At 42.5% G+C, this 13490-nt stretch overlaps 1 protein-coding gene and 1 long non-coding RNA gene across 3 annotated transcripts in view; one reads left to right on the top strand and one right to left on the bottom strand.

Annotated features, from left to right (window-relative positions):
• The window catches only part of LOC140467029 (uncharacterized), a 79497-nt gene extending 72438 nt beyond the window's left edge, over positions 1–7059 (bottom strand). Inside the window, exon 1 of the long non-coding RNA XR_011955328.1 lies at positions 6682–7059. This is a non-coding gene — a long non-coding RNA (uncharacterized lncRNA). The remainder of the gene's footprint in view (positions 1–6681) is intronic.
• The window catches only part of fam107b (family with sequence similarity 107 member B), a 143882-nt gene that overhangs the window by 22507 nt on the left and 107885 nt on the right, over positions 1–13490 (top strand). Inside the window, exon 1 of one of the 2 annotated variants that reach the window (XM_072563066.1) lies at positions 7253–7446. The exons of the other annotated variant lie outside the window; for it this stretch is intronic. The gene's annotated coding sequence lies outside the window, so the exon portion shown is untranslated. Of the gene's footprint in view, positions 1–7252; positions 7447–13490 lie in introns of those variants that run through there. 2 annotated transcript variants of the gene reach the window in all.

The raw sequence follows: 13490 nt of genomic DNA, 5'->3' as shown, positions 1-13490 counted from the left end.
GGGATTGTATTCATTAGAGTTTAGAAGGTTGAGGGGAGATCTAATAGAAACTTACAAGATAATGCATCGCTTAGAAAGGGTGGATGCTAGGAATTTGTTTCCGTTAGGTGAGGAGACTAGGACCCATGGGCACAGCCTTAGAATTAGAGGGGGTCAATTTAGAACAGAAATGAGGAAACATTTCTTCAGCCAGAGAGTGGTGGGCCTGTGGAATTCATTGCCAAGCAGCACAGTGGAGGCTGGGAAGTTAGATGTCTTCAGGGCAGAGATTGATAAGTTCTTGATCTTGCAAGGAATTAAGGGATACAGGGAGAGTGTGGGTAAATGGAGTTGAAATGCCCATCAGCCATAATTAAATGGCAGAGTGGACTCAATGGGCCAAATGGCCTTACTTCCCTCCTCTGTCTTATGGTCTTATGGAATGCAGATTGCACAAAGGCTGCATGACCATTTTTTCTCAGTAAGGACATACAAGGTGGGCCTAATGGCCTCAGCCTGAGACAGAAATTTCTATGATTCACGTAAGCTGCATCAATAAAACTGTTAATGTCTGACTAAATTGATTGGGAATACAGAGGAACCTCGATTATCTGGCACTCGATTATCCGAGTATCGGATTATCCAGCAAGATCGCAAGATCCTGATGCTTGGCTATACTATGTTATCCGGCATTCGACTATCCAGAATTTGGTTAACCAAATGAAATACTTCCCGCCCATGTCCTTCGGATAATCAAGGTTTCTCTGGTATCCAGGAATCATTTACTTGGGAACAGGTAACTTTTTCTCCGCAGATAAAAATAAATTGCTGGAGAAACTCAGCGGGTCTGGCAGCACATTGGAAAGAGAAACAGAGTTAATGTTTCATGTCCAGTATGACTCTTCTTTGGAGTTTTTCATTTAATTTATTTTCTTCAGGAAGTCCTTTCCATGAGAAGTGTCTTCACTCAGAGAGTGTTGAGCTGTGGAATTCTCTGCCACGGAAAGTACAATCCTGATGAAGGACTTTTGCTTGAAATGTCAATTTTCCTGCTCCTCCGATGCTGCCTGACCTGCAGTGCTTTTCCAGCACCACTCCAAACTTGACTCTAATCTCCAGCATCTGCAGTACCACCTCCGCCCGGCCACAGAAAGTGGTTGAGGCCACAACATTGAATGTTTTAAAGAAGTTCTTCGGGCAAAAGAGTCTGGAGAGGAAGTGGGAATAGGGGACTGAGTTGGATGATCAGCTGTGATCAGATTGAACAGTGCAGCAGGCTCGAAGGGCCGAATGGCCTATTCCTGCTCCTATTTCGATATTCCTATGGAAAATATGTTCAATGTTAGATATCAAAAAGATGGTTTTATGCCATTTCCTACAGTAAACTAGTTTGTAATTCCTCCCATTAGTTTACAGTTTCTCTTCACAGACCCAGCCAGACGGAAATTGCTGGAGAAACTCATCAGGTCAGTCAGTATCTGTGGAGAGAAAACAGAGTTAACATTTTGAGTCTGGTGACTCTTCATCAGAACTGATTGCCATTAATACCACTTTTTCTCTGAGTGGCTAAGCTGAGGTTGGGGCATGTGCGTATGGGAAAGGTGAACAGATAGGTGAAGATGTAGCCCAGAAACAGAGCGCAAAAAGAGAGAGAGAAATGAAAGGGATAGATAAACACGGGGATTATTGATGGTAGATTAGGACAGAAGAGAAGCTGAAGAAGTAATAATGAGAACTGAGAGTGGGTGAGAATGGGTAGGCCGTGCTGAAAGCAAACTGGAAACTTTGAAAGTTGGAAATTTGGAAAGTTTGTGGGCACTAGCCACCTCCTCTTTACCATTGACATACAAACCCTTTCCACATCCGCGCCCCATCAGGACGGTCTCAGGGGTCTCCCCTTCTTCCTGGCGCAAAGGCCTAAACCACCACCACCCTCCTCCATCTGGCTGAACCCATCCTCACCTTGAACAACTTCTATTTTAACTCCTCTCACTTTCCTCAGGTCAGAGGGGTGGTCATGGGTATCCGCATGGGCCCAGCCTGTCTCTTTATGGAGTGTGGGAAACATTTCTTGTTCAGGTCCTATTCTGGCCCACACCCACAATTCTTTCTTCAATATCAATGACATTATTGGTGCTGCTTCCCTGTCTTGTCCGGAATTGGAAAGGTTTATCATTTTGTTTCCAATTTCTAGCCTGCCCTCACTTTCACCCGGTCCGTCTCTGACTCCTCCCTGCCCTTCCTCAACATCTCTGTTTCCATTTCTGGGATTAGGCTGACCACTAATATCGACTACAAACCCTCCGACTCCCACAAATAACATGACCACACATCTTCACACTCTGCCTCCTGTAAAGACCCTATTCCACTCTCTCAGTTTCCATTCCAAAATGTCCACCTTCTTCCTCAACCAAGGATTCTCCAGCACTGTAGTTGACAGGGCCCTCAGCCAGGATCGACCCATCTCTCACACGTTTGCCCTCACACCCCCCTCCCCTTCCCACCACAGCAATAAGATACCCCTTGCCCCCACCCACCAGCATCCATATCCAAAGGATCATCAGTCACCACTTCCACCATGTCAAATCAGATGCCACCACCAGACACATATTCCCCTTCCTTCCCTTGACAGCCTTTCGCAGGGACCGTTCTCACCAAGACATCTTGGTCTACTCTTCCTTCACTCCCAATACCCTCCCACAGCCCCACAGCACCTTCCCCTGCTACTGCCCATTTCCCTCCTCCCTCCTCATTATCCAAGGGCCCAGACACACCTTCCAGGTGAAACAGCATTTTACCTGCACTTCCCACAATCCAGTCTGCTGCATTCACTGCTCAATGTGGTCTCCTCTACATTGGACAAACGAAATACAGACTGGGAGATCACTTTGCAGAACACCTACGTTCTGTCGATAAAAATGACCCTCAGCTTCCCATTGCCTGCCACTTCAACACAGCACCCTGTTTCCATGCCAACATTGCCATCTCAGGCTTGCTGCAGCTGGAAATACAGCAACATTAGCTCCACTTGGAGACCCTGTAGCCTCTAGACTCAATGTTGATTCCATCCTTTTCATACTTTTTACCCACCTTCACACCCGGTCCTGTTATGACTTTTAACACAGCCTATTCATTCTCTGCTACCCTCAGCTCTCATTATCACTTTGTCTGCTTCTCTTATGTCCTGGCCTATCTCAAAAATCCCCTTGTCTGCCTACCACTTGCATACCTCTCTCTCTGGGCTCCGTCACCATCAATCTGCTCACCTCTCCCCCCACCACCACCGCTGCCCCCTCCCCCCCAACAACTCTCAACTTTCTCTTCAGCAGAAATGCCACCTTTCAATTCTGATGAAGAGTCACTGGACCCGAAAGGTTAACTTTGTTTCTCTCTCCACAGGTGCTGCCAGACCTGCTGAGTTTCTCCAGCAATTTCTGTTTACATTTGTTTCAAATCTCTAACATCTGCAGTTCCTTGTTTTAGAACATAGAACAGTACAGCACAGAACAGGCCCTTCAGCCCACGATGTTGTGCTGACCATTGATCCTCATGTGAGGTAAACCTAATGTATGAACTCGCAAATTTCTGTGACCATATGCATGTCCAGCAGTCTCTTAAATATCCCCAATGACCTCACTTCCACAACTGCTGCTGGCAACGCATTCCATGCTCTCATAAAGAACCCGCCTCTGACATTCCCTCTACACTTTCCGCCAAACAGCTTAAAACTATGACCCCTTGTGTTAGCAATTTCTGCCCTGGGAAAACGTTTCTGGCTATCAACTCTATCTATACCTCTCATTATCTTGTACACCTCAATTAGGTCCCCTCTCTTCCTTCTTTTTTCCAATGAAAAAAGTCCGAGCTCAGTCAACGTCTCTTTGTAAGATAAACCCTCCAGTCCAGGCAGCATCCTGGTAACCCTCCTCTGAACCCTCACCAAAGCATCCACGTCTTTCCTGTAATAGGACGACCAGAACTGGACACAGTATTCCAAGTGCAATCTAACCAAAGTTTTATAAGATCTCACGGCTCTTAAACTCAATCCCCCTTTTTATTTCACAGTTTGTTTTATCACCTGTACTTAAAAATTGCAACTATTCTTTCAGCTGATACAATGTTATGCTGAGACCGTTATGCGTAAAAACTCAAAGAGCCGTTGACCATAAGAAGTACATAACGTTTTAAAAAGCTGCATCTGAAAGAAACATCCATTTTCAGATCTGGCTATGGGAATGGAAGGAGCAGTGACTGACCAATTGGATGACTTGTAGCAAGCTGGAGTTTCCGTCTCCTTATTTATAAAAATGGTGTGCTTCCAAACCAGGTTTACTGAGCCCTCACTGACTAGGAATGGTAGAAGGTTCTTTTTATAAGGAATACTGTCTCCTTTGAAAGACTTTTCTTAAAAAAACCATACATCAGTGTTACAATCCTTCCTTCAACTATTTGCTTATCTGGGAATTGGTTAGCTCAGTTGGCCGGATGGCTGGTTTGTGATGGAGAGTGACACCAACAGCATTGGGGTCCAACTCCTGCACTGGCTGAGGTTACCATGAAGGACTGTCCTTCTCAACCTCTCCCCTCACCTGGAGAGTGGTGACCCTCAGGTTAAACCACCACCAGCCATCTCTCTCTAATGTGAGACAGCCCTATGGTCTGGGAAGATGGTGGGTGACTTGCTCATCTCAGTGAGGGCAGTGTGGATGCCTACATTGGCTGTAGACAGACTGAGGATATTCACACTGCTGCCTTACAAATAATGCGTACTCCAAGGTCGGGGAATGAGTCATGGCTGAAATGATAAAGTTGCCAACTCAGTAGCTTTGTCTGCCCATGTTCAAAGTTACAGTTGTCCTTGTCCTTAAATCCGATGGGAGAATTTGGAACACATGCTATTAGCTCATAGCGTAGCTATCATAATTAATCAGAAGATGATACAGAACAGGAAGTCACTTAGCCAATTCTGCCCAGCCTGGTCATTCAGTGGGCTCTCGGATTGATCCCACTCCTCTATTCTTTCCCCTGTAGCTCTGTAAACCTACTCAACCATATATCATTCAAACATTTAGAGATCAATTGCTGACCGATTGGAGTATTTGGCCTATGCTTTGTGTGAAAAAGAATGGTTATTCAAGCCATCGTGTTTATAAATGTCCTTAAAGTGGAATCTGTTCTATAGCTTTTGCATTTAATTATTAATGTTTTTAACATATTTACCCTCATAATGTTCAACCTTCCTTACCAATACGTCATCATATTTTTTTTTGCATTTTATTATAATTTGGGAATTTGTATATTAAAGAAGAGGTAAAACAGATTGATGATTTCAGTTCTATAAAAGTAACTTTCTTTTTAAGAGGTCAGAAAGTAATTTGGAACAGTAAACCAAAGGCATAATTTCCAAGATAGCATGAGACTTAAGTTAAGCACCCAGCAGGATATTTGTGAGGTTAATAGATGACATGGTAATAATGCTGAAGTTTATAACATGCAGAAAAACAAATGGTCAGGGACCTCTAGTAATTTGTGTTCACTTCAAAAAAATCAAGTTTCAGTTCAAAAAGACGGTGTTATCTGAGCAGAAGTGCAGTCTGTCAGTTATGTAAAAGATTCCAGATTGGGAGATTTTAGTTTGTGAAATTTATAGGTTGGTGAGCTTTTGTAGAAGTCTCCTGGCTGTCAAGACTTGAAAACAACCCAGGTCCTCAGGAATGGAAAGAAGTTCCTAGGCCATTAAACCTGGAAAGCAACAGTTAACTAATAAAGCAAAGGGTTAAGTTGGGTGTGACGCTGCAGCAGGATTAAGTATCTGTAAGGGATATTGTGGGGAGCAAGGCTGAATCTATCTTTTTGCCAAATATGTTCAAATGTTTCTAATCTGTCATAGACAAGAATGTTGCCAGGGTTGAAGGGTTTGAACTACAGGGAGAGCCTGAATAGGCTGGGACTATTTTCCCTGGACTGTTGGAGGCTGAGAGGTGACCTTATAGAGGTTTATCAAATCTTGAGGGGCATGGATAGAGTAAATAGTCAAGGACTTTTCCCAGGAGTGGGGAGAGTCCAAAACTAGAGGCATAGGTTTAGGGTGAGAGGGGAAAGATATAAAAGGGACCTAAGGGGCAACTTTTTCATGCAGAGGATGGTTTGTGTATGGAATGAGCTGCCAGAGGAAGTGGTGGTAGTTGGTACAATTGCAACATTTAAGTGGCATTTGGATGGGTACATGAATAGGAAGGGTTTGGAGGGATAGGGGCCAAATGCTGGCAAATGTGACAAGATTAATTTAGGATACCTGGTTGGCAAGGACGAGTTGGGCCGAAGGATCTTTTCCGTGCTGTACATCTCTATGACTCTATGACTGTATTTAGCTTTCTTTTCTCTTGGTAAAGTAAACTTGTGTACATTTGTTAAGGAATTAGCAGTCTCTCATGGGTATCTTCTGTGGGCGGAAGTGAGTACTGCAGATGCTGGAGATTAGAGTCAAGATTAGAGTGGTGCTGGAAAAGCACAGCATCTGAGGAGCAGGAAAATGGATGTTTTGGCCAAAAAGCTCTATGAACCACCCTAATCTGGATATCTTCAGTAACTAACCACCACAATAATGAGGCTGCAAAAATAAAACCTTTGGTCTATCAAACCACTGCAATCTGACCTGCCTAGCAGTACCATCCAATGGCTGAAATAGAAAATAAAACTAACCTGGAGCAATCAGAGAGTGAACACGGGTGTATCCTACCGTCCTCATCATATTGTCTGTAATATGATGGAGCCCTGGAGTTAGAGTTTGGAAATGATTATGTATTCAGCTGAAGCGTAAATGTTGGCCAGAGGCCCATCTGGCAGCAGAGAAACAGACATATTGTAGAAGCTTTATGTTACAAAGAGCTCCACAGAGAGGGTTGCTAAATACATCAGGAGTCTCTCAAAATGGCATTGGTTACTGTCAGGAATGTCTTAAACTACGCAACTGAAACAGTTTGCAATCTCTACCGATCATCAATCCCCTCGTCAGAAATACAAAAGGACTTTCGCCTAACCACAGTTTTATACATAAACATGACCTAGCATCAATAACTCGTTCTGTGTCTGTACAAAATGATCTCGAGCCCATTGCATTACCCCTGGGACACACACAATCCCTTTGATTTCCTCTTGCAATATGAATTAAATTTGAAGAGAGTGGGGTAAGGAAAGCTGGAGGGTGGAGTCAGTCTGAGGGCAGTCTAACTCTGTGAAATGCTGTTTGACACTGAAGCCTCACGTGACCCAACCTTAATCAACGTTTTCAAAGCTTCCCCAACCCTGGTCTTTTAACAGCAATAAGACCAGTGAACAGTAGGCACGAAGCAACCTATATAAGGCACAGGCTTCACGAGAAAACAAGGCGCTTGCTAGACTTCCTCAGGGAGACCGAGACAGAGGGAACACATCTGTATTCACTCCAGGGATTCTTTTCTTTATAAGGTATGGCAGTTAGCTATTAAACAAAGACCTGCAGAGGTTTGTGAGTGAGACCTACAATGTGTATAAGCATTTATTTCCCTTTGTATTAGAGCCAGGGCTGGATGCAGTAGCTTTTTTGTGACACCGCTCTCGAAGTGTCCGTCTGCAGGCTTTTCTTTTAAATATCCGAGAGAGGAATGTCGGCTGTTACACAATAGACCATTTCTGTGGAGAATTAGTTCAGCCCAGTGTCTGGCTGTGTGTGTGTGGAGCTGCCTCCCTACACATTGTACACTGCACCGTGACAGTGTCAAACAGTTGGGGCTTTCCATGATTTTGTTTTGGCTTTATTTTCTGAAATATTCTCTCCTCTGAGACAGTCTGTGTTTATTACAATGTAATCCACAAAGAGGAACACAATAGAGATTGTCTGATGCCGAACTGTGCTGAATGAATTCAAAACTGATCCTTCTTTTGACTGTATTTGGTAATATGATTTTCTTGGTTAATCCAAAAACGATTCCTCCAATCAGATTTTAAAATGTGTATTTTTATATTTCCTGTGACTCAGAACAGCTTTCTAGAAAGTCACAGGAATCCTGATCTTTATCTGTGAGTGCTGTCACTCACAGCACAGGGCAGTCTCACAGACTAGAGCTCTCTATGCTTTAACGTTGGAGATCTCTAGCGATCAATTACACCAGGGATCCCTGTGAATTTAACATTGCAATGTCATATTCCCTATTTCTTATCTGCTCCAGGAATTATGTCTCTGGATTTTGAGCGTTCACTGGAAGGTGGCATTCAATAAATGAGAGGAGTATTCCTCTTGTGGGAGAATGAAGCACTGGACGGCATAATCTTGAAGTAAGGGGTTGCCCATTTAAAACAGAGAGAAGGAGGAATTTGGTCTGTCAGAGTTGTAAATCTGTGGAATTCTTTACTACAAAGTGAGGTGAATGTTGGCTCATTGAGTGTAGCCGAGTTGAAGATGAACAGATTTTTAATCTGGAAAGGAAATGAGGGTTATAGGGAAAAGGCAGGAAAGTGGAGTCAAAGATTATTAGATCAGCCACAATCACATTGAATGGCAGAGAAGACCCAACGGGCTGAGTGGACTACATCTGTTCCCAGGTTTTGTGGACTGTGTACAGAGTCTGTAGCTGTCTTTTCAGTCATTACTTTAATGTTGTCTCTCTTAGAATATTTGATAGAGTACAATGGGATTAACCAACACTTTATTGAATAAGATGATCTGGAGTAAATATGTCAGACTTCTTTGGCAGCAAGCACACCTTTTTTTTGTCTGTATCAATCTAGAGGAAAGGTGTTTACAGGGGGACTTCCAGACACATGCAGAAATTTGTGATTGTACAAAGACCATGTGTTTCTGTTGCCTAGTGGGGTAGATGTGCGTTTTGAGAAGATTTGTAGCTCAGGTTGAGGCTCTGGATGCAGATTTGCTCGCTGAGCTGCAAGGACCTTCCACCTCAGAGAGCAAACCTACATCCTGATGTAGTGCATTACCGGGTGATTTGAAACCAAGATCCCCGTTCTGCGACAGTTTAACTGATTTTGGGAGAAGTTGACCTCTTTTGAAAGACTATTTTAAGATAATGCATCAAATATTCACTGATAAATGTGGCATGTGCTCAGTGGCTGAGTCATACACATCCCAAGTGTAATCTTCTCCATTCTGTGTTCAATTATAGCACTTCTAAATTCATTATAATGGATGTCATTCTTATTTTCCTCAAATGCAATCCTGAGAGCACTAAAATCCACAGTCCTGTCTTGTTCATCTCCAGTCAGACGTTTCCAACACCTTGCCTGTGGATCTACCAAGCTCCATTCAATCTACATTTCCCAGTTTCTTGTCCAATCATTTTCCCCCCCACAAGCTCCAGTTGTCTATTTCCCATTGTTGTTCAACCGTCTCATTGAGTCGGCATCCCTCGTGTGGCACTCTGTCCTCCCTGTGAGGGACTTGAAGATCAGATGCTTGCACACCTGTAACTCTGCCCCAGGCCTTAAGGCAAAGTTGTGGGGAGAAGGAATGGGACAGGGACAGGAGAATAACAATGCATACACAATCACATTGTGTTTGCTAATAGCTCCAAGGTTTCTTACAACCGGTTTCACGTAGAGCGGGAGAGTTGTAACTGGGTTTGTTTATTGTCTTCTGACTGCTAGACACAATGTGCCTTATACTATACTGCATAATTTTCTTAAAAATGCTTCATGGCAAGGCAAGATAATAAAAATACCTCAGTAGTTCCCAGCTCCTGTATGTGAGAGAGAGAGATTTATGCTGCAATTTGCCAAACTGTCAAGACCAGTCATTCTCCTCTATAAAGCAATAAATCCCATTAACAGCAGATGGGATAAAGCAAGGTGGAAACAGCAAATTCTTAAGGATGTGGGGTGGTGGAAGGGGGGAGGGCAGCAGTAATTGATCTGACCAATTGATTTGTTTGGTTCTACTTGCCATCCCATCAGTGTGTGGTGGAAAGGCACACAGTTATTGTACAAATAGCTGAGGACAATCCACAGAATTGAAAACTAGGAATGTTTAGGGACTGCAAAGGTCAGACTGTCTTAAATGCTGTATGAAGGAACCTTTTGAAGAACAATCTGTAAGGTTTAGGCCAAGGCTTAAGTACAACTGAGTGGCAGCAAAGTCTGTCAGCAGCCTGTTCAGTCAACGCCTTATGGTATTTCTTTAACAAAACATGTCTCTCTTATAATTTCACTTCCCTATTCTCTGCTGTAACAGTTCTTTGCTTTTACAATAATGTTTGCGGTTGTTCTGGAAACCCTGCTGCTGACATCACAGTTTCAAATTGTAATTGGTAGGAGTTCCAAATTAATTGCGTGTTTGCTGTCTCCAAAGTGTTCTAATTGTTAAGTGGGTGGCTAACTTGAAATCCAAGCCTGAAACTATGATAACAAATTATTATGTTGCTGTCTCCATCACTGGTGAAAGTGACATACCAGACCATAAGGAAAAGTAGATCACCCAACCACACATTTGAGTGAATGAAATGTTAATCCCATCTCGTTTCTTTCTTAGCAAAATTAAATCCATTTTTTCAACCTTATTTAGATTCAGGATCTAAGAGTTGACATTCTCTTCATATTCTGGGTAAATGTTGCTTTCCAATTTTAATCATAATAACTATGTTGCTATAATTAAGAGACTCTCAACTACCATATATACTCGTGCAATAATCAACCTTGTGTAAACATCTTCCCCAAACTTTGGCTATTTTTAAAAATGTAATCCTGCAACTCACAACAATATTTTTAATGAAACTGTTCAGACGTTTTATAATTTTGGGGCAGTGGGATTTGAACCTGCACGTGCTAGCTTAGAAGGACGCTACTACAGAACCACATGCTGTGCATGTATTAATCTACAATCTTTACCTAATAGGTCAAACCTCCTTGTACCTCAAACCTGCTCACTGCTGAAGTCAAACAGGCCCTGGGTACAAACCCACCTGTTCATAGAATCATAGACCAGCTCAACACTGAAAGTGGCTGTTCAGCTGCCTGTGGCTGCACGCATGAACATGTGCTGTCAAGTTGACCCACCTCCTTGGTGCGTGTGCTGCATTCCTACCAATCTCATACTGTAGTATCACAACATGACATCAAGAAAGAACAAATTCAGAGTCATTACAAAGAATGTGAGGAATTCTAATTGAGGTATATCAGATGCTCAAGGGGATTGACAAAGTAGACGTAGAGAGGATGGTTCCTCATGTTGGACAATCGAGAATGAGCGGTCCTAGTTTTAGTATTGGGGGCGGTAGATTTAAAACGGAGATGAGCGGAAATTTATTCTCTCAAAGGGTCGTGAATCTATGAATTTCACTACCCCAGAGTGTGGTGGATCCTTGGGATATTAAGTAAATTTAAGGAGCAGATGGACAGATTTTTTTTTAATGAGTAATGGGTTAAAGTGTTATGGTGAGTGGGCAGGAAAGTGGAATTGGAACTGAGGTGAAATCAGCCATGATTGTATTGAATGGTGGAAGTCAGGGGCAACTCTTTTGATGCCGAGAGTGGTTCATGTGTGGAATGAATGGCCAGAGGAAGTGGTGGATGTGGGTACACTTTACAATGTTTAAAAGATAGTTTGGATAAATAAGTGAATATGAAATGTTTAGAGGGATATGGGCCAAGTACGTGCAGAGTGGGATTAGTTTAGTTTGGGATTATGGTCAACATGGACTAGTTGGACTGAGGGGTCTGTGTTTGTGTGCGGTATGACTCGGATGTAACTGCAATGAAAATGCTCAGAATAGACTCTGTTCCTTTGAGGATTTATCCAAATTGCTGACATGAAACCAACAAAAAAAGACTGTACAGGCTTCAAAGCCAATCCTTGTTGGTGGACCAGGTTTATGAAGAGAAACCATTTTGTACTGTGATAAAAAAAATAATGTCATGGTGTCTCCCAGCAGACCTTGAGCTGCAGCTTGTTGCATTTCCATGGTTTATAATCCAATAATGACAATAGCAATTTGCATGTCTTTGGTTTTTGATGAAATTAGTTTACACAAACTCCTATCTGTCTCTCTGAGAATTATTATTTCAGAGACAAACGTTTACTAATAAAGTTACTTCTCAGTTCCAGTTTTGTCGGTTTTAGGGGCAGTGTCTGACCTGTACGATAGTTCATGTCTCACTATGTCTTTACAATGTAACAACAGGAGGGAGTGATTTTCAATTCTTTGCAAATATTGCTCATGACCTGCTGCTTGTTTTTAAAGGGGGCAGTTTTACAACTGACCAAAAGGACCCAGCAATGACCAGTGTTTCATACTTTTCTTTAAGCTTTTCAATATTTAATTCACCAGGTGATTTATTGAATGAAGCTGTTAATAACTAAATTGATTTTCTAATATGAATGAAATAAAACTTTGCGATGGGAGAAAGGAGCTTGACACCAATTTGCGCACACCCACCAGTGAGACAGCAATCTTGATATTGTTAGTGAGGGACAAATATGAGACTGTTCCTTAATTTTGATCTTTCACTCAGACAGCACTACTTTTTATTGCAACACAGCAAGATTGAAATGTCAGCCTTGGAGTCCTGGACAGAAGCTTCCAGACTCCAGACTTTATTCTCAAGCTCAGAATCCTAACAGAGCCAACTGATCCAAAATAGGTCATGAACTGGAATGCTAAGTTACTGATGGGTAACGAATAAAAATAAGGCCATAAAATGAAACAAAGAACTGTGGATGCTGGAGATCTGAAGCAAACAAAAACAGCAATTGCTGGAGAAACTCAGCAGCTCTGGAGAGAGAAAAACAGATGGCATTTTGAGTTCAGTGAGCCTTCTTCAGAACTAGACAAACTAGCAGTGAATTAATGAAGGAAAGCTGATTGTTGAATTGTTAGGTTCTGTGACAGTAGCATTTCTGAAGACAACACCATGGAGCTGCACTGATCTTAACTCTGCAATATCCTCAGATTCTGTAAGGTGGCATTCTTACTTTTTTCAGTTTTGTCTACATGGTCTTTAGTGTGTTGGACAATTAAACACCAGGGGGAATGTGAGGAGGAATCTCTTATGCAGTGAGTGGTAATGACATGGAACTTGCTGCTTTTGAGATTGGTGGTAATAGAGGGATTGATGAGTTTGGAAGGAAATTAGATGGATATTTGAGGGAAATAAACTTGTTGGGACAGAGGGAGAGTGTGACTGACCAGAGTGCTCTATATACACATTAGATGGGCAGAATAGCCTCCTTTTTGTACAGTAAATGACCTGATGGCCTTGTGTATATTTAGGGCTGGGATAAATCAACGGATTCTTGATCAGCTAGGGAATCAACGGGTACGAGGAGAGGGCAGGAACATGGATATGAGGAACGTCAGATCAGCCATGATCCTGTTGAAAGGCAGAGCAGGCCTGAGGGTGTTGTCTTTGGAATAGTCTGTACAGACACTTTAGATCAGTTTATTATTCAGAAAACGCAGTCACATGGGTGCTCATACAGTACGAGACAACAAAGGACCTCGGATCAAACTTTTTGTTTCTTTAAC

The sequence above is a fragment of the Chiloscyllium punctatum genome, chromosome 44 (assembly GCF_047496795.1).
Source record: "Chiloscyllium punctatum isolate Juve2018m chromosome 44, sChiPun1.3, whole genome shotgun sequence".
Classification (NCBI taxonomy): Eukaryota; Metazoa; Chordata; class Chondrichthyes; order Orectolobiformes; family Hemiscylliidae; genus Chiloscyllium; species Chiloscyllium punctatum.
The sequence above is the reverse complement of the archived record's forward strand: the minus strand, read 5'-3'. Positions and strand labels throughout refer to the sequence as shown.